Source organism: Rissa tridactyla, chromosome 5 (genome assembly GCF_028500815.1).
Source record: "Rissa tridactyla isolate bRisTri1 chromosome 5, bRisTri1.patW.cur.20221130, whole genome shotgun sequence".
NCBI lineage: Eukaryota > Metazoa > Chordata > Aves > Charadriiformes > Laridae > Rissa > Rissa tridactyla.
The window spans coordinates 52,679,940-52,704,064 of NC_071470.1; the positions used below are offsets into that span (position 1 = coordinate 52,679,940).

At 38.5% G+C, this 24,125-nt stretch overlaps 1 protein-coding gene across 3 annotated transcripts in view; it reads left to right on the top strand.

Moving 5' to 3' along the window:
- The window catches only part of BMPR1B (bone morphogenetic protein receptor type 1B), a 260,659-nt gene that overhangs the window by 48,181 nt on the left and 188,353 nt on the right, over positions 1–24,125 (top strand). For all 3 annotated transcript variants that reach the window (XM_054203330.1, XM_054203331.1, XM_054203332.1), the window contains exon 2: positions 3,090–3,160. The gene's annotated coding sequence lies outside the window, so the exon portion shown is untranslated. The remainder of the gene's footprint in view (positions 1–3,089; positions 3,161–24,125) is intronic.

Genomic DNA, 24,125 nt, shown 5'->3' on the forward strand with positions numbered 1-24,125 from the left:
AGTTATGCCAGGGGAGATTTAGATTGGATATTAGGAAAAATTTCTTCACTGAAAGGGTTGTCAAACATTGGAACAGGCTGCCCAGGGATTTGGTGGAATAGGTATCCCTGTAAGTATTTAAAAGATGGGTGGATGTGCCACTTGGGGACATGGATTAGTGATGGTTTTGACAGTGTTATGTTAATGGTTGGACTTGATGTCATCTTAAAGGTCCCTTCCAACCTAGACAATTCCATGATTCTTCCGTGGTGGGAGCTGAGGGAAGGAGCTGTCATCCTTTACTACAAACCATCCTGTTTAAAATCCTCCAGAAAAAGATCATGGAAATTTAACTGCTTACATAAATTATAACCTCCAAATCAGATCCTCATCCCTCTTTTAACTGTGCAAGAGGGCACAGTTAAACAGACATGAATGACTACTTACAGAAGCATTTGATAGGGTAAATTGGGAAGTTCAAACAGCTATGTGACGTGCTTATGCAAGATCTTTGCCTTTTCTGTTCAGGAACAGATTTTTTTCTCTGTTTGTACATGAGCTTGAAGTTGGCGTTTTCTGTCTGCTTTCCACTGCTGTCTCAGGTGTGAATGCAGCTGAAATTGGAGTTGAGTTGCATGTGATTGTGGATGGTAGTACTGCTCCTCTCCTCCATAGACGTCCTGTGAGAAGGTACAAATGGTGCTCTGTGGGAGTGAAGGATGGAGCTAGGTTTAGTGGAAAATGATCACCCTTCGGATAGAAGCTGAAATCATTGCTGTTTACTGCAAATCACTTTTTAGCTCCTAAGTAATTTTCTTATAAACTTAAAGTCTTTGCTTTGGTAGGAAAATTTAATCTAAACTTCAGAGTAGAGTTTAAATTAGTATTATAGTATAAATAAAAATTTTGGGTTTAATTGTGAAATGGTTGTGCTTGATTATGATCTCTATTACTTTGAACTCAGAGGTTTATGTCCCTCAAAGGTGGGACCCTCACTGTGGGGAAGCTCGTAGGAGCAACCCTTCACCGTAGCCCTGGGCGGCTGCCAGGCAAGTCATCCCATGAAGCCTGGTTTGCTGATGGCTGGACTTACTTGGTCACAAAGTGATGTTGCAAGAGTCGTGCATCTCCCTCTTCTCCAAATAGGAGCCAGGGGGATGAGAGAGGGAAGCAGAGCTGTGTGCATGTTTGGAAGAGGCCAGGAGACTTTGCTGTTGGATGCTTACTAACTTGAGACAGTTTTTCGTATTGTTGAGAGTTGCTGTGTTAAATGTGCGCTGGTAGAAAAATTTGCTGATGAAATATTGATATAGAGTGGATTGAAATTAAGTTGTTAAACCAACACATTTCTACCTCTAGCTTTGTGTAATCACCAGACAAACCTCTAGGATATGTGAAAGTTAATATTTCAGAATGGGTATGACCTTATGTGCACAACTTGATGCATGTGAAAGGGCGGAATCCACAGTATTTGAGCCCTATGAGGAAGCTCAGCAATGAAAAAGGATGTTTTCAGAATCCCTCCAGTGACTCTAAGGAGTGAAGTCAGTAATTTTTCTGACTTTTAATATAAGTTGAAATATATATTATGGTTGCACGAGGGCTCCCAAGCTGTCAGTTTTACAGGTATTTTGGGGGAAATGTACTCGTCGTTAGAAGGTGTTAATTAGAAGCAAAACTAAATGATCACAACTCACTTCAGTAGTTTGTTCTATATATGAATGTTCAGAGAACTAATATGAACAAAATTCATGGAGATTTTCTTTTACTCTGATAACAGGAAAACTATAACTTACATTGTGAATTAACTATGTCATTACAAGCTAGTTGCATATTAAATAGAAAAAGTGTAGCATATGATTAGTGGCACTTAAAAATCAGAAGCACTACCTAGGTATTTTCTTCAATAACAAACAACATTAATTTTTCCTTTCAAACAACAGAATATGACAACTGTAGAATAATAAAACTGATGTAGAAACAAGGGCAGCTACTTGAATCTGGCCATTATCAGCAAGTCTGTTGTATTTATGCCCTTGCAAAATTTCTAGCTGTTCCAGTATTGTGAAGGAAATGATAAATATTTGGCCACTGTTTAGGGCTGGAATGAAATTCACCCATTCTGCAACTCTTGAATTGGTGTTGATATATGTAAAACTACTTCAGATAAGATAAGCAGTGACATTGTAAAGATTTTAAGGAAGCTGTCTAAATGAATAATTTCTGCTTCACATTCTAGTGTGATAATGGAGTAGTTAATTAAAAAGAAAAGAAGCAAAAGCTGTGGTCCTTCTGTTTTTCCTTGCCTCTGTGCTCTTGTGCCTTTTGTTCAACCCATGAAATTGCTTTTCCTTACAATACAAGCATGTCATGCGTTCATTCTCCAGCGGCCTTCATCATCCTGTAGCTATTGCTCCATCTACTTTTTGTCTTTTGCTTCTAGCCTCTATGAATAATTTTCCAGCCTTGTCTTCAGTCCTCTGCAGCTGACCGAAACTGCTCCTGCTGGGGACTTCAGTAAAGCTTTTATGGCTACATCTCAGAATAAATGAATCTCGATCTCTCTGCTGTTGATCTCACCCTAACTAAGACTTAAAACGTCTGTTGCTGTATAAATCCCATCCTACTCCCATGGAAGCATTTGGGTTCGTGTGTGGGTTACAATGGAGAGGAGCGATGATCCTTAGTTTATAAATACATAAACTATTAGGGCATCCAGAATTATTTTCAGTAATGTGTATCGTATTATTTCATTCTTCTGGGGCCTCTGTTAAGGTGCAGAGGAAACCTGTGTGTTTGACCTTTGCACAAAGGGTTGCAGTACTGTCAGTTTCTCTTGGAAGCTGACCTAATAAATAAAAGTGTAATTTTCCTTATAAAGTATTATTGTTGCTATTTCATTATCAATGTGCAGCACTTACCGTGTTACTTGTTGAAATAATGTAGTAAAAATATAACTAGCTGTATGCCATCAGTGGGCTTTTTTCCAGCTATTATTATATTTTTATCTGAGTATCATACCAAAATTGGAAGGTCTGTATTATTTTGTAATGAATTGGACTTTCTTTCAGAATATCACTAACCATTTAAAAAATGTTCTTTGCCCACAGGGTGGAGTTCATTTCTTTTGTTCTTGGGAGCTGAGAAGGAGAAAGGGACATTTCAGCTTTTCTTGATAAAGGTAAGACAACGTCTGTTGATAAAGATAAGACACTGTTCATTATTATGAGCTCATAGAAAGTTTGTCAATGGAGGGTTTGTTTATTTTGGGTTATTTTTTTCAAGTTCTGTGCTTTGTAGTAAGTTCAATATGTGATAACTTAACTTGTATTTGGAATGGAATGTGTAATTCTACCACAGGTATCAGTAAAGGCTCTGAAGATAAGCAAGTACCTGTAGATCAGCATGACAAAGTGGGTAGCAATTTGTTCAACTGCTGAACTTGTGACATTTTCCGTATGCCATTGAACTGGCCTGCCCAAGTTCACTCCATCACGCTTGCACACATTTGGCGAGTGCTCTTAAAAACAGTAGAGTTCTGTCCATGCCACTTCTCAAGGAAAATGTGTAGGCTTGTCCGGTGCTGCCTTTTACCATTCTGTGTTGTCGCATGAAAGCCCAGAGGTTTGATATGAGGAGAGAAGGGTCTTGAGACCTATTTTAATTGAGATACACCTTCAAAAGTAAGCGGCAAATGCCTATCCCACTTCTGATTGTCAGAAGCTGGAGGCAGAGAAGGCGACGAAGCTTTGGAAGTCATCTGGAAGTCATGGTTTCCCCAATGACTCTTGCTTTGTGTTGTGCTAAAAGGTCTGACGTTTTATAAATTTTATAGATTTTTTTTAAATTTTGTAAAACCTGCAAGAAATATTTAAAGGCATAGCGTGCAACTTAGTGTTAACCTCTTAATTGCAATTTCTGATGCAGAAATCAACATAGCACTGTCTTTCCTTATTTCCATTTGGCAAATTTTGAAACGTGTTTGTAGGTAGGTTTGGTGTGAGGACTGCAAAGAATGGGGCTGGTCTGATTTAAGAGTTACCACATGTGCAGCGGATTGACCATCTGTGTGTCCTTTGTGCAGTGCAATGCAGGTATGGTGCACAAGCCTGTTTCAATTTCTATTAAAAGGGGCTGGAATTCATACACGGTCATTTACCATTCCTCATCTGACAGAGGCTGCAGTCTCTAATTGATGATAGTAATGTGTTTTAATGAGCACAAGCTGATCATTACCTTTGTGTGACTATCTGCAGATCCGCTTTTGACTTGTTCAGCATGCGTTTAACTGGATGGTAGCGTATGAAGGCTCCAGTTGTATGTTAATGTTTAGATTATGAAGAGCAGCAACGCATAAGTCTAACTTCTTGAAAGTTAAGTAGTTTGTAAAAGAGAGAAAGACTTCAAAACTCTAACAACCCTGAAGAGAAATCAGAAGATTCACCAAAAGGCAGATGTGTGTGTTTGTGATGATGCAGCTGATTTTGAGTTTTTCTATGCAAGCATTATACAACTTTTTGAGCAGTAGTTTAAAGCAGCATAATCATGCCACTATGTATGGATGCAGTATTTAATCAATTTACAGATGCTTACTGTACTATAGCCTACTGCTTCAGGGAATGAGAAAGAGCTATAATCACCTTCATACCCTTATGATTGTATGGGTAGGTAGACATTAAGAGTTACATTGACTTCTTTCTTAGCAAAACATACAGTTAAACAATTTTTGGTATAAAAACATTTTTTCAAATTCTTTGACTGGTTTCTGAATTTAGGTATTAGCTTTGATCTCTTATCCACTGATAAATATAAAAAATTCCCTTGAGTTCCATAAAATCCTTCGAATGTATCCTGGTGCTCCTGTCCTTCCCCTCCTCGCAACTTGTGAAGACGGTTGCCCATCAGTTTGAGTGTTCACATTTTGTGATTTAAAAAAAAAAATATTTATTTACGCAGCATGTGTAATCTCAAAGGTTAAATTGCTATTGGATGAATTCTCAATCAATCATGAAAGGAGCAAGAAATTTTCCTGCTGAAGTGGTACATCTCTTAGAGGACTTGCGGACTCTCAGTGAAGGAATGTGTTCCAGTGTTAGATTGCTAGAGATGCAGGGGGAAAAATTGCTATGCTAACATACATGAAAGTGTATTAATAATAATTTACAGATAAATTAATATGGCCTGAGCTTAATCTCATTCTGGCAAAACCCATGTTGAAGGAAATGAGAATTTACTGGGTTAGGATCTAATTGAGTCTATCTGACTATTATTTTTTTTCATTCTTTCTTTTTTTCCCTTCTTCCCTGCACTGGAGAACTCATTTAAAGTAACAGCCTTAAGTATTTAACGGTACTGTACCTACTGTGTTAATTTGAGGGTTAGAGGCAAATAATTTTCTTCCTATCCTTGTAAGACTCAGTTGCCTGTATAAAGCATGGTCCTCTGGTGAAATGCTCTTGCATTTTCTGAACGTTGAGCCGAAGTTATTCCTCCTTAGAGATTGCTCCCTGCTTCTTGTGCATCCATTAAGCCTTGCTCTGTGATATATGTAATAGGCTAGATCTGACTCACTGCGCTTCTTACTCTATTTCTAAAAAATCAGTATGTGTGAAGTCTCTGGGGTGCGTGGTTTCCCGTGGGTGCACAGACAGAGCAGCAGTGCTTCGCTTGCTCTTTGCTACCTTGTGGGAGTGGAAAAGCTAGGAGTTCATGCTTAAGTTTATCAGTACCCAGCAGGGCATAAGAATCTCACTTAATGACAGAAAGTCTCAAACATCATCAGTGGCAGATTCAGTTTCTGGCTCTGTTGAATCACTGCTTGTGTGTAGCTGTGGGGGGAACCTGAGCTATACAGGCAGGATCAGTTTAATGGTACCGCTGGAAAAAAAAGATGGTTTGTGAGCTCTGGTGCTTCCCCATATCATGACTACTTCTACAGCTTAGATACCCTTGCCGTGGCTGCAGGCTTCATCAAGAAAAACACATTAACTCTGTTCCATGCCTCCTACCTGCAGTCTGCTCTGAAAAGACTTCACTTAAATAGTAATTTAGCTTTCTTTTCAACATTATGTACGTCTGTATTATGCATTGGAAGTTTAAGTCTGTAAATTGTATGTAAGTGTAGGATGAATGCTTTGAAAACTGAGGATGCCAGCGGGTTGCCAGTTCAGCTCTGCTTTCTCCTGGGAGTCGCGTGAGTTAATGTCATAGCCTGGGAAAACTCAGGTCCCCGGGAGAGGAGGCTGAGGCAGGAGAAAGGCCAGAAACTGTCCTTGGTCTTTCCTCTGTCTTCTCCTCCCAGTTATGACGAATGGAGTAATTTTTTTTAATCACAACATAGTTCAAGTCCAAAACCAACAATCCCCACCATGTGCATCTTAGTTCTTTCTTCCCTGACTATTTTTAAAAATCAAGAACCCCTTGGGGCAGCAGCACTCTTCATATTTTTCTGTTTTATGGCAGAGCACGTGCTCGTTCTGATCAACCTCCCCAACCAGAGAGCTGTGTCAGAAAGCAAATGCTGTCCCCAATAATAATATTTGCCTCAAAGGAGCTTGACCTGCTTTGTGATGGCTTTGGAAACAAAATGCAGGATTAAGCGTTATATCACGAACGAAGCAAGGAAAATAGTGTGGCGGTCTTCCTTAAATATTAACAGATCTTTAATACTGCTGAAATATTTGTTTTGCTGTGGGAGGTTAACTTTCCAGGAAGCTGGACGTTTTCTTGACTTGTTTATTTTGGATATTTCCACTAATTGATTGTAGTCTAATTATCAAAACATAAAGCCAGACCTCTGAAACGGACAGTAACTGCAGCTGGAAAGATTCATTGGGATTCTTCCACTGAGGGAGAAGAACTGAGTGGCATTTATGTTTCTAGTACGTAGCTGGCAGTGGAGTCACTGAGTCGGTGAAGTGTCTGGTGTTTTGTACCACCCTTCAGTAACTCTTCTCATGATTTTCAGTTTATCAATGCATAACTTAATTGCATATTATAATGTAGGACAAATATCAACAGAGCAAGGCTGATTTGTGTAGAAAATTATGCATGGGAACACCTTGTTAATTTTCCTGTTTCATATTCTAACAAAATAGTCCATTTCAGATTACTTGTAAGCAATTTTTGGCTTGGAAAGGTGACTACTATAAAATATAAGTGCTGTATCTGGTTAAAATACACCTCCTTCCCACATCGTGGCTGATTTTCTTTTGTGTCTAAAAAGCAATTAGCACAGAAGAGGGAGGCTGGGGGAGGAGTGGATGTTGCTGAATGGGGTGGAACAGGTTACTTATTCTTTAGAATAGCCAGAAGGTAAACTCAAGTGCACTTGAAAAACCACGCTGGTAAAATACCCCATGTGTAGTTCAGGCTTTTAAATACAATGTTTACTATTGACTTTTATATTGGGTTAGAGAATGAATCAACTCCCGAGAATGCACTGGAAAAATACTCCGTGGAGGATGTTAAAAAGTGGCAGCGTAGGCAGTGGTGCTTTGCACTTCGCACAGTCACTTAAATACAAGTGTGTGTGCCTGGTGTTTTCTATATACTATATATGTATAGGCTGTACTATGTACACATATATATAAAAAAATTCTATATACATATAGAATATACACATAATCAGATATATACATATAGGCATATTTTTGCATACATATGTTTATATATGCACGTGTATATATGCATATATATGTGTGTGTATACATGCATATACCCAGGTGCATATATATGTATATGCATCTCCTGCCTTCCAAGATACTTCCTGCATCACCAGTTTGAGAATCTCTGTACTAGTCCTTGTTATGCATACACATACATATACACACATATACATACATATGTCTGTGCACATATGTATATATGCACACACATATATGCTCACGTATATATGTATGTATGCACACATATATAGGTACATATGCACGCAGGATGTGGCCCAGGAAGACTGACTCCGGGGTTTTCCCTTCCCATCCACCCACAGATACTCTCTCGCCACTGGTACTCATATGAAGAGAGTGATGTTTAATGTGATCTAGTGAAGAGGAGGCGACAGGAGTCGGGGAGGGAGAACAAGAATCTTATAGGCAACTGAGTGACATAATCCCCTGCTGGCAGGTGAAGTGCAGGATTTGGGAAGTCAGGCTGGAATGGGCCAACATAACTCTGAGAGAATTTGGTACTTAAAGTGCTTTTTGTTAAGCAGGAGAGAACAAGGGACTGAAGGGGGCGATGGTACAATTTATTACTAGACCTGTCAGGACTGAATTTTGGGATAGGTTGGGAATGAGGTTCTGTTGTGATATATATTGCAGGAGGAGAAGAAGCAGGAGAAGCGTTACAAAAAAAACCCCCAACAACTATAAAAAACCCTAACGTAGAGGAAGGAGAATTAACAGTTCTTAAGAAATGTGGCACAAAAGTCTGAAACCACAGGCTATGCATGAAGAAGTTACTGGCCAAAGTTTTAGCTGTAATGCGATTAAAAAAAACCCAAAACAACTTATTCAGGTATTTATGAAAAGAGGAGAATAAGGTAAAACAAGTTGTGGTGGCAAGGGCAGGGTACTGCAACCTTTGCTGCCTTGAGGGATCAAAAGCAGGATGTAAACACGGAAACTAAAACCACTTTATCTTGGTACAGAAAGTACAATTTGTGTCTCCCCTGGCCTTGGATAGAAAGACAAGCTGTAGGATGCCTAACTAAAGTTGTTCTAGCCACAGGGAGTGGGAACAAGCCTGGGACATCCTGTGAAATAATGAATAATTTTCATTATGAATGCACACCTTGTGGATCCATGGAGTTCCAAAATGGTGTTGGGTGGTAAGTCCAGAGTAAAGGAGGAAGGTGAGTAAGATTTTGATCTGCCCAAGTTGGCATAGCTGACTAAGATTATTTTAGCTGAATCCTGGCATATTAGTATTAAAATATTGTGTCAACCAGTGTTGTCTCCTAGAATAGCAGAAAACACTTCGGATATAAGCCAATCGCTGCGTTTCCCTGTAAATTATTATCTGCAGTCGTGACTACCTAATGCGCAAAAATGTAATATGCTGCGCCAGGGTAGTACAATGGAGGCATTGTGGTAATGTGATAATTTCTCTTCCTGATAAAGCATAATTTAGATCACCGAAATCAGTAGGTCTGAAGGACATAGTTAAAATAAATCATGTGTTGCTGTCCTGAATACTGCTGACTAGACCTTAAATAAGTTCCTAGGTAATGTAGTTGGAACCGAAGCACATTCCTCCATCATATTTGGGACACGGAAATACTCAGTGGCCAAAACTCCTCTAAGTGTTATGGCTGAACAACACATTGCAAACTACTGGACGTATGCATGAAGATACCGCATTTTGATAATCGCAGCTTTCTGCCTAGAATTGAATTATTTGTATAATATATCACACAACCTACTAGCATGTTGAACGAGTAGAGACGTCTCTGGAGACCTACACATGGGAATACTTATTTGGAGAATTAGGAGACAAGCCCAAAGGACTAAGCCTGCTGTAAAGAGATCAGACTGCCGCACCGAGAAAATCAAAGTCCACGTGCATGATCTAAACCATGTTTGACACTGCCAGGCTTCGGTTTCACCAGGAGACTCACTATGGTATTTGGTTATGTTTTTAAAACCCGCAAGTGTAAATTAGAACGAGCTAATTTTATAATTATTCCCAACAGACAGGCAAGTAATTTCGTCTCAAACATGTTTATTTTATAAAGACACAATCATTCAAAAAAAGAAGTGCTGAGAAACCACAAGTGGTTTCAGCAATAGAGGCTTAGAGCTTTTGCAAACAGGCACGTGTTTAAAATGTGGTAGCATTTGTTTAAAAGCCATTGAGTGTTCTGTCTCTTTCTTTGCAGCTTTATGACTGTCCTTAAGATTAATACCGAGGGTCGGGGGGGTTGTTTTGGTGGTGGTGGTGGTGTTAGTCATTAATTTAGTTTAAATTCCATGCAAAAAACCTCAGTTGTTCAGACTTGAGGAATGAAGAACAAAATCATGCTTGCTTAAGATGCTGCTGGAGGAGAGACTGATCCTGAGACTGAACAGAGACAGGGATTTTTTTTATATATATATTTTTTTTTTATTTAATCCTGAGACTTGATGGATTGTTCATTCTGAAGAGACAGTGATACTGCTTTACTGTTTTCCTGTCTCAATAGCTCGAGGAAGAGATTGCTGATAGGATACAAATCTGCCGTGTAGAAAGGGCACCGTGTACAAATACGCTAAAATCAAGATTGTAATATTAGCCTGCGTAGAAGTCCATAAAAAGGTGGTTAGAAATGGTGAGGTTCTCAGCAGTTAATGAGCAAGTTCGCATATGTCATGACTCTCGTCAGTTCTCTGATAGTTATTTTGGCATGACCTGAAAGGAGACAAATATTTGACGATGTCAGAAGCTAAGCGCCCTACAGCTTTTGGGTCTTATACGATGCATGATACGATGTTACAATTTTTTGAAAAATAGTGCTAGTAATAGCAATACAATTTACAGGGGGCAAAGAGCTCTCAAAAACATTGCGTTTTCTGAGAGCGAGAAGCTTTATTGGTGAGTTAGTCTTTATTACTTTTACTAGGAAAGATTAAACAAACAACTTCAGCATGGGCGTAATGTGCTGACAAAGGTGAGTTTGTAGCCTACTTTGCTTCTTTAAGGTGTTGTTTAAATAAATCTGTATTTGCCTTTTTGTAAGCAATACTTTGTTTTTGAGACAAGTATCAACTTTGCGGGGGGTGGTGGTGGAGGGAAACTCATGGTTGGTTGTTTTTGTGTGGTGGTATATACAGGTTGTTCTGTTTATAATGTCTGTATTTACGTTTATTTCATATAGTGCAGATACAAAAAGTTTACAAAAAGCTTTATAACATTTTAAAATACAGCTAGGTAGCAAACAGACTTTTTACATTTCCAGTGGAAGTTTTTAGGATCAAATAACTAATCCTAAATCAGGCAAAGTATCACGTTTTAGGTTCAAGTGCCTGCCTTCTGGAATACGTTATTTAGCTACATCTAAAGCCTAATGCTGATGGAGTTATTATATAAATCTCTATTTCTAGATTTTTCAAAAAGTCTACAAAAATCAAGCACCAATCTTCAATAAAGGTAATGGGATTTAGGACTGTAACTTCATACAAGTTTTTAAAATTTCAATCCCTGCTCAAAGTAGGATAGTATGGTTGGGAAGTCAAGATTACATGAATTACAAAAAATTATAAAAAATGCTTCTTTTATATGCCAGACCTTTCTGGCAATTTCCATAAAATTTCTAGTATGAATTAGACATGAGTATTTTGTGAATGAATCAATTGCTTTCTAAGTAAGAATATATATTTTAGTCTTTCAGTCTGGAGAACTCACACTGATTTAAGGAGTTTTTGGGCTTTATGGAATATCTTAAAATGTATTTAGAACTTTTCACTAAATTCTAGATAAATTTTAACATCCTATGGTCACTGGTTTTGTAAAATATTCCAGATTTGTAGCTTCAGTGAAAAAAATAGATTTTTAACTTGAGTGAAGAAATATAGCCCCGATGAGAACAGATTTTAGTGGCTTGAGTAAAGGAATTATTATGAGTGTTCAAGTCAGACTCCTGCATGACTTTACTTTGTACTGATCTTCAGTGTTTTAATTCTGATTGTCAAGTTTTCATCACAGTCTAAAACTGTAATTGCAAGCCTCTCTCTTTGGTCAAATGTACAAGTCATTGCCCTCTGCTCTAATAGGTTTGCCTTCATATTTACATTTCCCATTAGAAAATGTGTATTTTAAATAATTGAGTGCAGGTTTCAAGATTGCCTCCCAAGTTGGAGAACTTTGTGCAGCAAGGGATTGCGTGTGGAATGTCCTCATCCACATCTCACCAAGGTCAGCAGAAAGGCACCCATTGATGGCAGTGGGTGGTTGAGCACCATTGGTACCTTTCTTCTCTAATACATTACTGTCCATTTTTTCTGTTAGTTTACGTGCTTGTATGCTAGAAACATATTTGGACAGTTTCCGTTATTAAATACTTCCGCCTTTCAGTTTTTGCAGCAATGCGCACAATGTGTAGCTCTACTGGGAAGGTTTTAATGTAGATGCATGGTTTCACCACTTTCATCTAACAAAGAATTTTCTTAATGATCAGATATCAAAGTCCTCAAATGTCTTAAACTTCAAATTGGTATTTTATTTTAAATAGTTACCAAAATTGAGTAGTTATATACTTGCTTCCTGTAAGATTTAATGCTGAAATATTTTATTTATGTATTTAATTTTCTGTACATTATCTGCAGCATCTGTTTTCCTATTTCATTTTGATTTCTTTTTTTTTTTTATGCCTCTAAGAAACCTTGTAGTTTTTAAGGTTAGATATTGGGCTTCCCTTTTGGGAATATCAGCTTAGATAAATGGGAATGAATGTTCAATATAGTCTTTGTAGCCCTTTGTTATGAAAAGCAGATGTAATAAGCAATTCATACTTTCTTTTTTTTTACTTTAATGGCTTTCCAGCTGCATTTGGCTAGTTATGTTTGTTATAAATTTCATTATTCACAAGAAGGAAAAACTAAATGCAATGAATATTGCAAAGCAGCAACAACAGAAAGTGTCACTTACTTTGTCAAAGCTGAAAGAAACTGGTTTTAGTGTCAAGATTTCTGCAGTGATGCAAACTTTTTCAAAATAAAGTGTACCTATCTAAAACACCAACAAACACGTGAAACCTATGAATACTGTTATTCCGCATGTATCTCTAGTGTTTATAGACATATGAAGCATTGCACTAAAGGCTGGTGCTACAAAGGAGAAGGAAGGACCTTAACAAATGTGGTCCCACGTGGAGAGAGCCTCAGGGTGGTAAGCAGAGATTTCTCACTTCCTTTTTGTTTCGTATAGCTGTGAAGTGTGGGAATTCCGCTTCCCTTTTTTTGCATGCCAGCCTTCTGTGCTTTTAAAACGTTTCCATAAATGTAAATATTGTCAGTGAGGCTTTGCGTATAAAGACCACTAGAGAACATCTTTTATGAGGGTCACAATATTGACTGGGAGAGAATAAATTTGTTAATGGCTAAATGCAAAACAAGTAATTAGGTAGTCCTAGAATTTCTAGCTCTGGGAATATGTATATATAAGTGTGCACACACCCTGTGGGAATTTTTGACAGAATAAAATAAACCCCTAAACAATAACACGTGGCAGATACGAAGATTTGGGAAGTTTTTTCCATAACACCGTGAATTATAAAATTACATTTGGATTTTAAGTGCTTATATGCTGCAAATAACGTTTCAAAAAAAACCCCTCTGAAATCCATAACATCTTTTAAAGTTTTTTTTTTTTTTCCTGATTTCATTTAGTAGTATTTATAGGTATCACATTAATATAAAGTTCAGCAGTGCAAAATAAATTCTCTCAGTAAAGCCTCTCCACCTGAACGTATACTCAAAGAACTTTCAACTCAGTTTTCCTCCATTAGTCTGCATGTAGTTAAAAGCTACAATTAAAATGTCATCTGAGATAGGTGAGCAATGAATTTCTTTGAGACTATCAGATCTGAGTCCAAAAGATTTAAAAAAAAAAAAAAAAAAAAAAAAAAAGGAAAAGGAAAAAAAAAAGAAAAAAGGATCCTAGAGTACTTCAAACATGATGCATGCTCCTGTTTGGCTGCCAAAGTTACCCTTGAAGACCTTATTTAAAATGATAGAGATTTACAGCACTTGTGTGCATAGTCGACGAAGGGAAATGAAAATGTAATTGCACGCACTCATCAAAAGCTCCAGCTTTCAGTTAACTTCAGTTAAAAAGCACGGTTTATTATGAAGTGACATGGTAAATTGGTAGGATTTTGTCGAGTCTTAAACTGGAGCTGAATGAGCTACAGGTACGAGATTAAAGGCCCCATCCATACACCACTGAAGTAAATTGGAAGTTTGCCATCACATCTAAGACTTTCAAATTTGCCAAAAGATTTTGATGGTGCGTGATAAGATTTTTTTTTTTTTTTTTACATTTCAGTAATTATTAGAAACTTTATTCATTTGCATATGTTTAAATAAGAATAAATTGATATTGCAGCTGAAGATCTCATCGTAACAAATTGTGGAAGTCATTGTGTTGATCCCAGATATTGGTGAGTGAGCCCCGGCTGTTGTGAGGAGTCTAGCAGTGCCGGTTACCCTGTGGGGCTGTGATCATCAATATTTGTCAGTACATCTGTGCGCTTGCAGCATGGCCAAGCCATGTGAATTTGAACCAGGTCAGATGTGAGAACTTGCTCGCATTTTTGTCAGCTTGGCAGCAGCGCACAATGAGGTATTTATAGCTGCCTCCTACCAGCTGCAGGAAGGATGATACCTGATCTGGCACAAAATCTACCAAGATAAAATTACTTTCAAAAAAAATTTTTTAAATTTATTTGTATCAGCAGAATGGCTTGGTACCAGTTCAGCTTTTTTTTTTTTTTGTCACGAGCTTTTGCTGCTTTTATAGATACTGAACACCCAGAAGCTGCAGTTCCCATCTCAGTGAACCACAGTGTACAATTATTATTACTACATACTAAATAGTAATATATAAATAATTTTATATTATTAAATATATAAGCTGTATTGAAGTAAATTGGGCTGTTATCTGAAAGCCAGTTGTTGTCAGGGTATAATTTGGGGTGATTTTTTTTTTTCTCTTGCTGCAAAGAGGATTTTCCACAACAGGCTGCTTTCTCTTCTCCCTTTCCCAACCTTTCTTCCCACACAAAACTTGTGCTCTTCCTTGCCATGATGTAACCATTTTTCATAAACAGGAGTCATACTATAAGATAGAATTATACTATTTTTTAAAATGGGAATTTATCAGAGGTCTATGTCATGATTTTATCAGCATAAGTTGGTGTCATGGTGAACTGGAACCTGGACACAGAGACATGTAGCTGAGGGTGGTAAATGACAGAAATATCATAAAAATTGTTATTGGACAGGGAGTACTGGCCTTATTGGATTAAATGTGTGTGGAATCGCACCCTTACAGCAGACAATGGTGCGGTAATATTTCACATGAGAAAATCTTATCAACAAAAGGTTAAAAGTTATGGCCTTTGTTTTAATTTCATTTTAGACATTTGTTAGTATTTTCAAATTTCGGTCAGCTTGTCAGCTTTTAGTATTCATGGGGTTGGTAAAAGTTTGTTGAAGAGGAATGCAGGAGGATGAAAATAAATAGCTCAATCCTAAGAAAAGAGGTGATCACCTAGGAAGTGTGTTGGAAAAAGGTAATTCACGGAGGGGGGAAAAAAGAGAAAATTATGAGAGGAGAAAACAGTAGTCATGTTTCAGTGGCAAGTGCGTATGCACACATGCTGTTCTTCCATGTATAATCACATTACAGTCTAGGATAAGTGAATAGAAAAGCCTATGCAGATTTCAGTAAGTGATCCCCGCAACATGAGATGCGGGAGGTGAAAAGCTCTAGTGAATGACAATAGGTTTTATCTGGGTTAGAGAAGAAATGGCACTTTCGCTTATCAATTTTATAACAAACTATGTGTATGTTTATGTCAATAAAAACACTGAAAATAAGCTCTCAAAGTTGACGTTTACATGCAGTTGCAGCAGTGTCAAGAGTTTGAGTCCTGTCTTGTTTTGCCTCCGAACTTGCAGCTCTGACTCAGGTAACAATCATCATTTATATGTACAAATTTGGCAGCACCAAATAATCACTGGTACCAATTTTCATCAAAGAAAATGACAAGCTTGTGGATTCAAACCAATGTATAGAGCATATCTGTCTACTTTGGACCATTTCATTTATGCAGTAATTACCCGTGAAGGGTTTTGCACAACTGCTTTTTACAGTTTTACTGACTGTTGTCCATGACCAGGAGTCAGATTACTGGAGAGGTTTTTGCAAGCTCTATTGACAGTACGGCCACAAGTAGGCAACATCAGTGCTCAGGCAGGAGAATTTGATGGATAAGATAAACCCTATATAAACTAACAAGCATATCCCTTGGCTGTATGAAAGAAGATGATGGCGGTAAGGTCACGTTAAAGTCCTGAATTGTTTAGGAAAGCCTATGTCTTCCAGCTGGGAAACATCACACAGACAGTTCAGAATACACCAAAGTTTTGGTTTAACAGAAACACGGAAAGTCAACTTAGGTAATTTTATCTGCTGTGTTCCCTTGCGCCAGTGCTTTGGAAAGGAGAGTAAGATCTGTCATTTGTCATTGTTGCCCCTCTTGTGAGCTATTAATTTATTATGCTCTTTTATGTCTGTATGCATTTTTGTAAATAGTGCTTAGATTAAAGTTAAGTGTATGTATTTGTAAAAACAGATGGGTTGTACTTTTGGGGAAAGTCAAGGTTTTTGCCTCTGTGTAGGGCTGGTACCGTTCATACCCATGTAAAACATATACCCCTCTCTGCAGTCTGTGAAAGGTTTGGTAAATTTAGAAGCAAGACTAATGGTCGGTGAAAAGAGCAAGTTGCAGAAACTCAGATTCCAGTTTTTCCTCACTTTTGTTAACAAAAGAACAGTCCGTGTGTGCTGGATATCTTTAGTAACCTGGTAGAACTTCAGATAACCACCTCTGTACTCGCAAAGGGCTCTTGGGCATGCTGAAGTGCTGTTCAGTCCTGGGTCTGTGTGTATGCACTCATGGAGTGGTGGGGAGAGAGCTGTGTAAGAACTCCTGAAGGATCTTTCAAGGTAATGTGTAAATTTAGCCTTGTTGTTTTATTAAATAATCTTTCAGCTTTTGATCCCGCTACAGCGGTGGTTTGTTTTGAGGTAAATAGGAACCTTGGAAACATGATGTGATGCTGTGTAATCGAGTTCTCCAGAAGTCGTGAATGAAGCTGTGTCCTTGGTGTAGGAAACTGAGCAGGGATGCACGAACAGGCACTACTTGAGGAGAAGGTGAACTCAGCGTTTTGAAAGGAGATTAGGCATAAGCTCCATAGCTGTAAAAGTCTCAGGCAAGTCTGACTTGTCTTTAGATGAATCAAATGCATTGTGTGGCTGCTACGGTTTGATGAGGAGTATTGTCTGACTTCACTGTGCCATAGGCAGTTGTTTGACTATTTTTAAAGTCCTGCATTCAGTAAAAAATGAATTTTAAGGAAAAAAAATCGTGAGGAAATCTCACTGTAAATTCTGGTATTTAGTGGCTCCAGGCAAGCAAGGTGATGACTGTAAAATTAGGATGCATATTTAGGTTAGTGTTTTGGCAAGGTAAAGGGTAGGTTAACAAGGCAAAGATAGTAATTAGATAAACTTCTGGTTTAATTTCTCTTTTAGTTTCAAATTAGGTTTTGCCTTTGGGTATAGTCAGCTGCAGCATGATTTTATGCTTTATCGTGTTGAAAGGGGGTATTGTAATTTGGACACAGGCTTTGGCTTGAACAGCCTTTTGGCAAGGGAAAGGTTCTCTGTGAAGGATGGATCCCAAAAGGAGGGACTCCAGGAGGAGTTAGACCTGCAGAAAATCTCACCTCTTACTACAACATGACCTTTTGCGTGCTGTGTCTTGATTCTTGAACCGTACCCTCGAACTGCAGCTCTTCTTTGGAGCGTATCTCATGCCCTCTAAATGTTATCTTGTCAATCTTTTGCCTGACAAAGAGGGATGATGGAGATGTCACAGCTTAGCAGTGTCCCAGTTATTTCTGGGGCAGTTCCTTAAGCAGAAGGCAGAAGTTGCTGATAAAGAAGGTAAAGCTTTGGGAATGTGTGCCTAGAGCTGAAAGGAGGATTGAAGCACAGGGAAAGGTGCTTTGGCACTGCTGGAAGGTGTCGTGCCCTGAGTCAAGCTATCTACTAGTGTAACACTGGGGGTTCCCTTCTACGAAAGATGAGATAATAATCAGTTACCAGAGGTTTTTCACCCTTTCTTATGTAAAACTAGGCCTCATTTGACGCCTAGTTGCGACATTGCTACTAAGCATGATGAGTCCCATTTACCCAGAGCTCTGCTCTCTTCTGAATGGGCTTTTTGATACCAAAAATGGATTATATCAGCGTTGCCAATGAGCGTGACCCACAGCGCAGCATGAAGACAAATCCAGTATGAGTACTACGGAGATAAATCTTTTCCCATTCATACTCTCCCTGGTGTGACTATGAAATGCACTTTCCTGATGCCTTTCCCAGCAACCTCTTTGTCATTGTAGGTGCGTGAATGCCGGAAAAATGTGAGGTTTCTTTTTGTTTGCATTGTTCATGAACAGGCGGCTCGGTCGTCGTACCCGCTGCTGTTGGTTTTGCTGTTCTTCTCGGGGGCCTCACGGAGAGTTTTCCCAGCCTAGAGCTACCCTTGTGCTCTGCTGTCTGAGGGTAGTGCTGTGAAACTGAAGAAACCTGAGAAGGAGAGACAGCCTTCCTGCAAGTAACAGATGGTTACTGTTTTAAATACAGGCAAAAAAAAAAAAAAAAAAAGTATTCCTACCTAACATGCAGTGGTGGAAGAGAAGGGAGGGTTTTCTTGGGGGGTGGGGGTGGGAGGGGTGTCTGAAGGGAAAAGAGGTGGAAAGAGGGAGGTGAGGGACGAAAAAGAGAAAAATTGATTGGAGCTTTTTCATATCCTACTTAATCACAGTCATATGTCAGGCTGTTTGAGAGGAGGAGGGAGGGGATGGCTTGTTGAAATCTGTAGCGTGCTGGAATTCTGTGAGTGAGTTGTGTGGTGTGGTGAGTCCTGTGGCTTGCTGCTGCCCCGATGAATAGAGCCTTTCCAGAGCTGCCAAGCCCGAAGCAAATGCGGTCAGGGATTTATTACGAAATGTACCAAACCTTGGCATGGGGCTAATTGCATATAACAAGGAGCGTGCTGGAAACTCAGACCCGAAAGGTGACAAATGCAGAAAGTATTCTATATCTGATGCTGGTGAAAGAGGTTTTGTGTAAGGGAATGTCTGTATGTCTGTGCTTTTTGCTAATGGGCTCCCAAACATAGTATGCATGTTTACTTGTTATTAACTTGGTTAAGATAGATTTCTTGTGTTGGTTATTTATTTCACAGCCAACAAAGATAGAGTATTTGCTATATGTCTGTAATAGCTGAAGTTCTTAAAGCAAGTGTGTGGGTTCAAGTCCTCAAAGTATCTGATGCGCACATCCAAAGAGATGGTAGAATAGAAAGTTATGAGGCTGGACATTAACAAAATACTGAAGTTGAGAGTTTGAAACTTGAATATAAAGGTTCCAGAGACAGCAAAAATGAAATGTTGGCCTTGGAGACAATAGTCTGTTCAATATCCTCCATGGTTGAGCGACAAATTTGTGTAGCAAGACTGGTGTTTCTTCAAGTTTTAAATTTACTGGACTTGCTGTACCCGCGTTCCTGAATGCCTAATGTTCATTATTGTATTACACAGCATAGACCTGTACCACAGTGACATTTAATCCAGTGGAAACCTTCTTGCTTCCTTCCTGCTCTTTACAATATTCACAGCTGCATTTTATATCTTGTATTGGTGTTTGACATCAGCCATAGTTAAACTTGATGTCTGTGGCTGTGTGGCCATGTCGAGATAAAGGATATTGCTTGTGCCTTTGAAAACCATCCGACTGTCCAAATGGGTACTGTCAAAAATTGGAGGTACTTCAGGGAGGGGTACCAAAAGAAAAACTGGAAAAAAAACAACCAACCAATAACAAAAGACAGGATGGGTATAGAACTTAATTGACTTAGATGTTAACTAACATACAAACTAGGCAATAGCAAAATGTGTTGCAAGAAATAAAAGCAAATGCTGCAAACATTTATGCAAATATTCTTTCTTGTCAATTTGGCAGCATCAACTTTTTCTTTTTGAAGGAAAACAGCTTTTGAGTTAATGTTTCGGCCAGAAAACAAACATAAATCCATACTAAGAGATTTCTGTTGTTTTTCTTCATAAGACGTTTGCTCCTTGACATTTCTAAAACTCATTCTCATCTAAATTATAAGGTCTGAAAAACATACTAGTTCATTTAATGCTCTTCCTGGTGGTGCAAGATTCGCCGTACAGTGGAGTATTAGGGAGAGACAGACATTCAAGTAAAAGCTTCCTGCATAGAACTGCCTTCATCTCAGTTTTGTTGTGCCTAGCAGTTTGCATCAGCTTGAGACAGTAATGGTTTGTGTGATGTTGGTTTGTGGAACTGCTCTGGACATGGCAAATCTGTGGCAGGTGAGTCCTGTCAGGTTTGTCTTAGCTCCTTTCTATCCACAATAGTCTTTATTGTATTATGTTCCTGCCAGTGGCATGGGAAAGGAAGCAATGAGAACTCAGCAACATTCAAAAGAGTTTCTTAGTCTTGACAATTCTCCAAAGGCGTCAAAGCTCTTTATTTCATAAAAACAGTGAAAGACCTTTCCACTCTGAACCAAATCCTTCAAAGTCAGCATTAATAGAGGATGCATTGTCGTGGTTGGTATGAGGAAAACAAGTGCTTGGTGAAAGCTGGCCTAATCCACGCAACAAACATTGTGATATTTAAAAATGGCCATGTTAACAGGGAATGTCTGATACAGTATATGCAGAGTTATAGGAAAAGAAGAAACTGAAAGCAAAGGACCTTATAGCAGGTTTCCAGTACTTAAAGGGGGCCTACAGGAAAGATGGGCAGGGACTGTTTATCAGGGAGTCCAGCGATAGGACGAGGGGTAATGGTTTTAAGCTGAAAGAGAGGAGGTTTAGATTAGGTATTAGGAAGAAATCCTTTATTCTGAGGGTGGCGAGGCACTGTAACACATTGTCCTGAGAAGTTGTGGATGCCCCATCCCTGGAAGTGTTCAAGGCCAGGCTGGATGGGGCTTTGAGCAACCTGGTATCGTGGAAGGTGTCCCTGCCCATGGCAGGGGGTTGGAACTAGATGATCTTTAAGGTCCCTTCCAACCCGAACCATTCTATGATTCTGTGATCTACATTACAAACTAACAGTTGGAAACAGTTTTGGGGGTCTTTTTTTTTTTTTTTGTATTTTTCAGTTAGCTTTTGTTTTGTGTTTCAGTTATTGATGGATGTACGCAGAGCCTCTGTGCAGAAAGTCATGATTTAAAAGAACAAAAATTTTCAAACATGCATGATCCAACTGGTATTTTCAGTCATAAAGAAATTTGTTTGTTAAAAGATATTTCTGAGTATAGCAATCTTTTTTAATTCTGCTTTTTCTGAGATCAATGTTTAATTAACACCCTCCCCCCCTTTTTTTTTTTCAAAAGACATCTTTAATGAAAAATTATTATAATAGAAAATCATCATGCAATTTTAATAATTCTCTGCCTCCATTTTCAGGAGTCCTGGATTGGGGAGGCTATTTAGTGTACTTTAGAAACACCTGAGGTATTTGGGCTTTGCACATATAATACTTGCACATTAGGTAGTGCAGCAGCAGCATGAATCTTTGCTAGTTGTACAAGCAAAGAATCATAATCCTTTGGACAAATTGTGTCAATATAGCAACTTACTTACTATCCTGAAACATAGCATGTTAAACACGGAAAAGAGTAGTTCCTGTATTCCTCCGAGTATGCCAGATTCTCCTGTGAACTACTATACGTACTGGTAGCACTGGTAGTACCTCCTGCCATGATTTCCTGTTGCGTTGGTAGTCAGGAAAGGAGAGATTTACAAATGAAGTCAAATAAAGCACAAAAACCCTCCAAATAAGCATGCTTTTATTCCATCAAAAGCTTTTGTATGGAGCACACAATCTAAGGCACTTGGTTCATAGAATGCATCAACCCTTAATAACTTGCTGTGTAAATACTGATACAGGCCTGATACAGTGTGCAGAATAAAATCTTATAAAATTGTCCCAGTGTAGATATTTTTTTGAGTATGGGATGGTTATAATACCCACCAAAGCTTTTTATTACTTAAAAATTAAAATGCAGTAGGGATAAATCTAACAAAGTTGCAGGGTTCCTTCCAAGAACTATTCTTGCTGGCTTTAGCAGCATTACAGAGATCCCATTTTCACTCAGATAAGCTAAGCTTTTCTTGAACCATTTCCTAAATTTATGAAGCCCAAACAAGACTTGTTTTCTTTGGCATTGAGCATATATGTGCTCTATTTTACCTTCGTTTTCCACAATAAATACTAAAGATTTTTGTAGAAAGCTAGAAATAGATAGTTTTAATAGCAAAATGGCAGCGTAAGTTTTGTAAAGATGCTGCCAGTTAGATTTGAACACATACAGAGTTGTATTTGAAAGACATTGAGTAAAATAAAAGCAAGGGAAAGGACCACAGAATCAGAGAGGCAAACTCTCAAGATTTCTAGGGTGCTCCATCTTCCAGGGTAGAAAATTTTGATGGCTTCTGACTATCATCCATATCATCTATGCAAGTTACAGTAGTCTTTGTACCCGTTACAACCTCTTCTAGAGCATTAATAGCCCGATGGTCCTTCTGTTGAAGCTAGCAGGAAACATGTGCTTGATTCCAGCAGAGCTGGAGTATGCTCTAAGTGAGGGATGGTGCTGAAGGAAGAAGAACAAATGCTACCATAAATCATCTTCATTTGCACAGGCATAATGGTTGCACAGCAGACCGTAAGTTTTTCTGATCTCTAAAACGTGCCTTCTTGCTACCTTTCTAGCAGTTGTTTGGAATAGACATCAGGGGATGTTAACCTTGCAGTCATTGACCTGCTTTCCCTAGATGAACAGATGAAATGGGATATCTGGTGGGAGACGAACTGATATCTTTGAACTAATTTTTGAATTAAGTAGTGGCCAAGTTCATCCCTCTGTTTTTCTTTCCCCAGCTTAGATTTAAGAAGGATTCATAAAAGCTGCAGTTTTCACTCTGAGGACATTCTCCAATTTTGGAGGCTTCCACTGAGGAAATGATTTTCCTTCTCAGTTCATGATCCTAATAAGCACGTTGAAAAAAAGCAGCATACAAGTAATGCTGTGATCCAAGCCAAAAATAATACTGAGCAAGAGTGTTGTCAGGGACTAACTATATCAGAAGAGCGGTAACAAATTTATTACTTACAGACAGTGTAAAATTTGAAAGATTACATTCCATCAGACAGCCTTCCAACAATGTCCTCTGACAAATTAATCTGTATCAGGAACATGTGAAGGTGAAGATAAAGACTGCAGTAAAGATGGAGTAGGTGTGTGAAGTAGATGTCTGTTGGGTTCGTGCACGAGGCAAAAGTAGTGGATATTTATGTCTTAGCAGTAGTTATGTTCCCTTGTTAAGGAGCAGGGAAGGTTCAAACATTTATATCCCTTTCTGGGATGGTACTGTTGATGCAAGTTCATAATATCAAGTCTATATGTGACAGTTTGCATCAAACAGATATACTGCCTCTGGCCCAAACTTTTTACAAAGGATACATTAGAAGGAAAGTCTAGGTGACTCAGAGGGTCAGTTTTGTCTGCAAGAATTCAGGATTTTTGCAAATATACCTATTATTGCTTTGCAGTTTAAGAATCTTAAACATGATTTTCAGATGAAAAGTTAACAGCTTTTAATATAAGCAACACAAGACTGTTCCTTGGCACTGTATTAATGGACTAAAAGCATAAAAATAAACCCCCTGTGAAGTTAAAAGACCTGGAAAGGTGATTTCTGTTACAGATGCCTCCTAAGAAACACATTTTTTAATGTAAGATCAAATTACCAATGTCATATGTGTGAATATTTAATATATTCAGGAATAGACGTACATGAGACTGTGGTTAGAGTGGGCACATAGGCTGGGCTAAGGTAGTGGTCAGGAATTGTGTAGGTCTGTAAGGGATACCCATAAAATGTGGTGCTCACAGAGTGCTTTAGGATCTTGGGCTTCCAGCTAGTTTGGCATTAACTGCTCAGGGGTGCGGGGCTGTCAGCTTGGTAGAGTGCTGCTGGAGAAAGGTAAATATAAATAGCAATAAGGATTTCATCTTATTCAAATATGTGGAGGGGAAGAAAAAAGATTTAAAAAATAAACAAACAAACAAACAAAAAAAACCCAAACCCCAAAGTATACTGTGCTAGGACATGAGGGGAAGTGCTTTTGTTTTCTGAATTTTAGGATCGAAAGTCAGGCGTTTATCTTGATGAGTTTAAACTTCTTTCAAGTGCATTCTCCTACCGATTTCTGCCGCTTTAATAACGCATAAAATAGAAAAAACAAAGCTACAAAAGTCAAGGCATGTG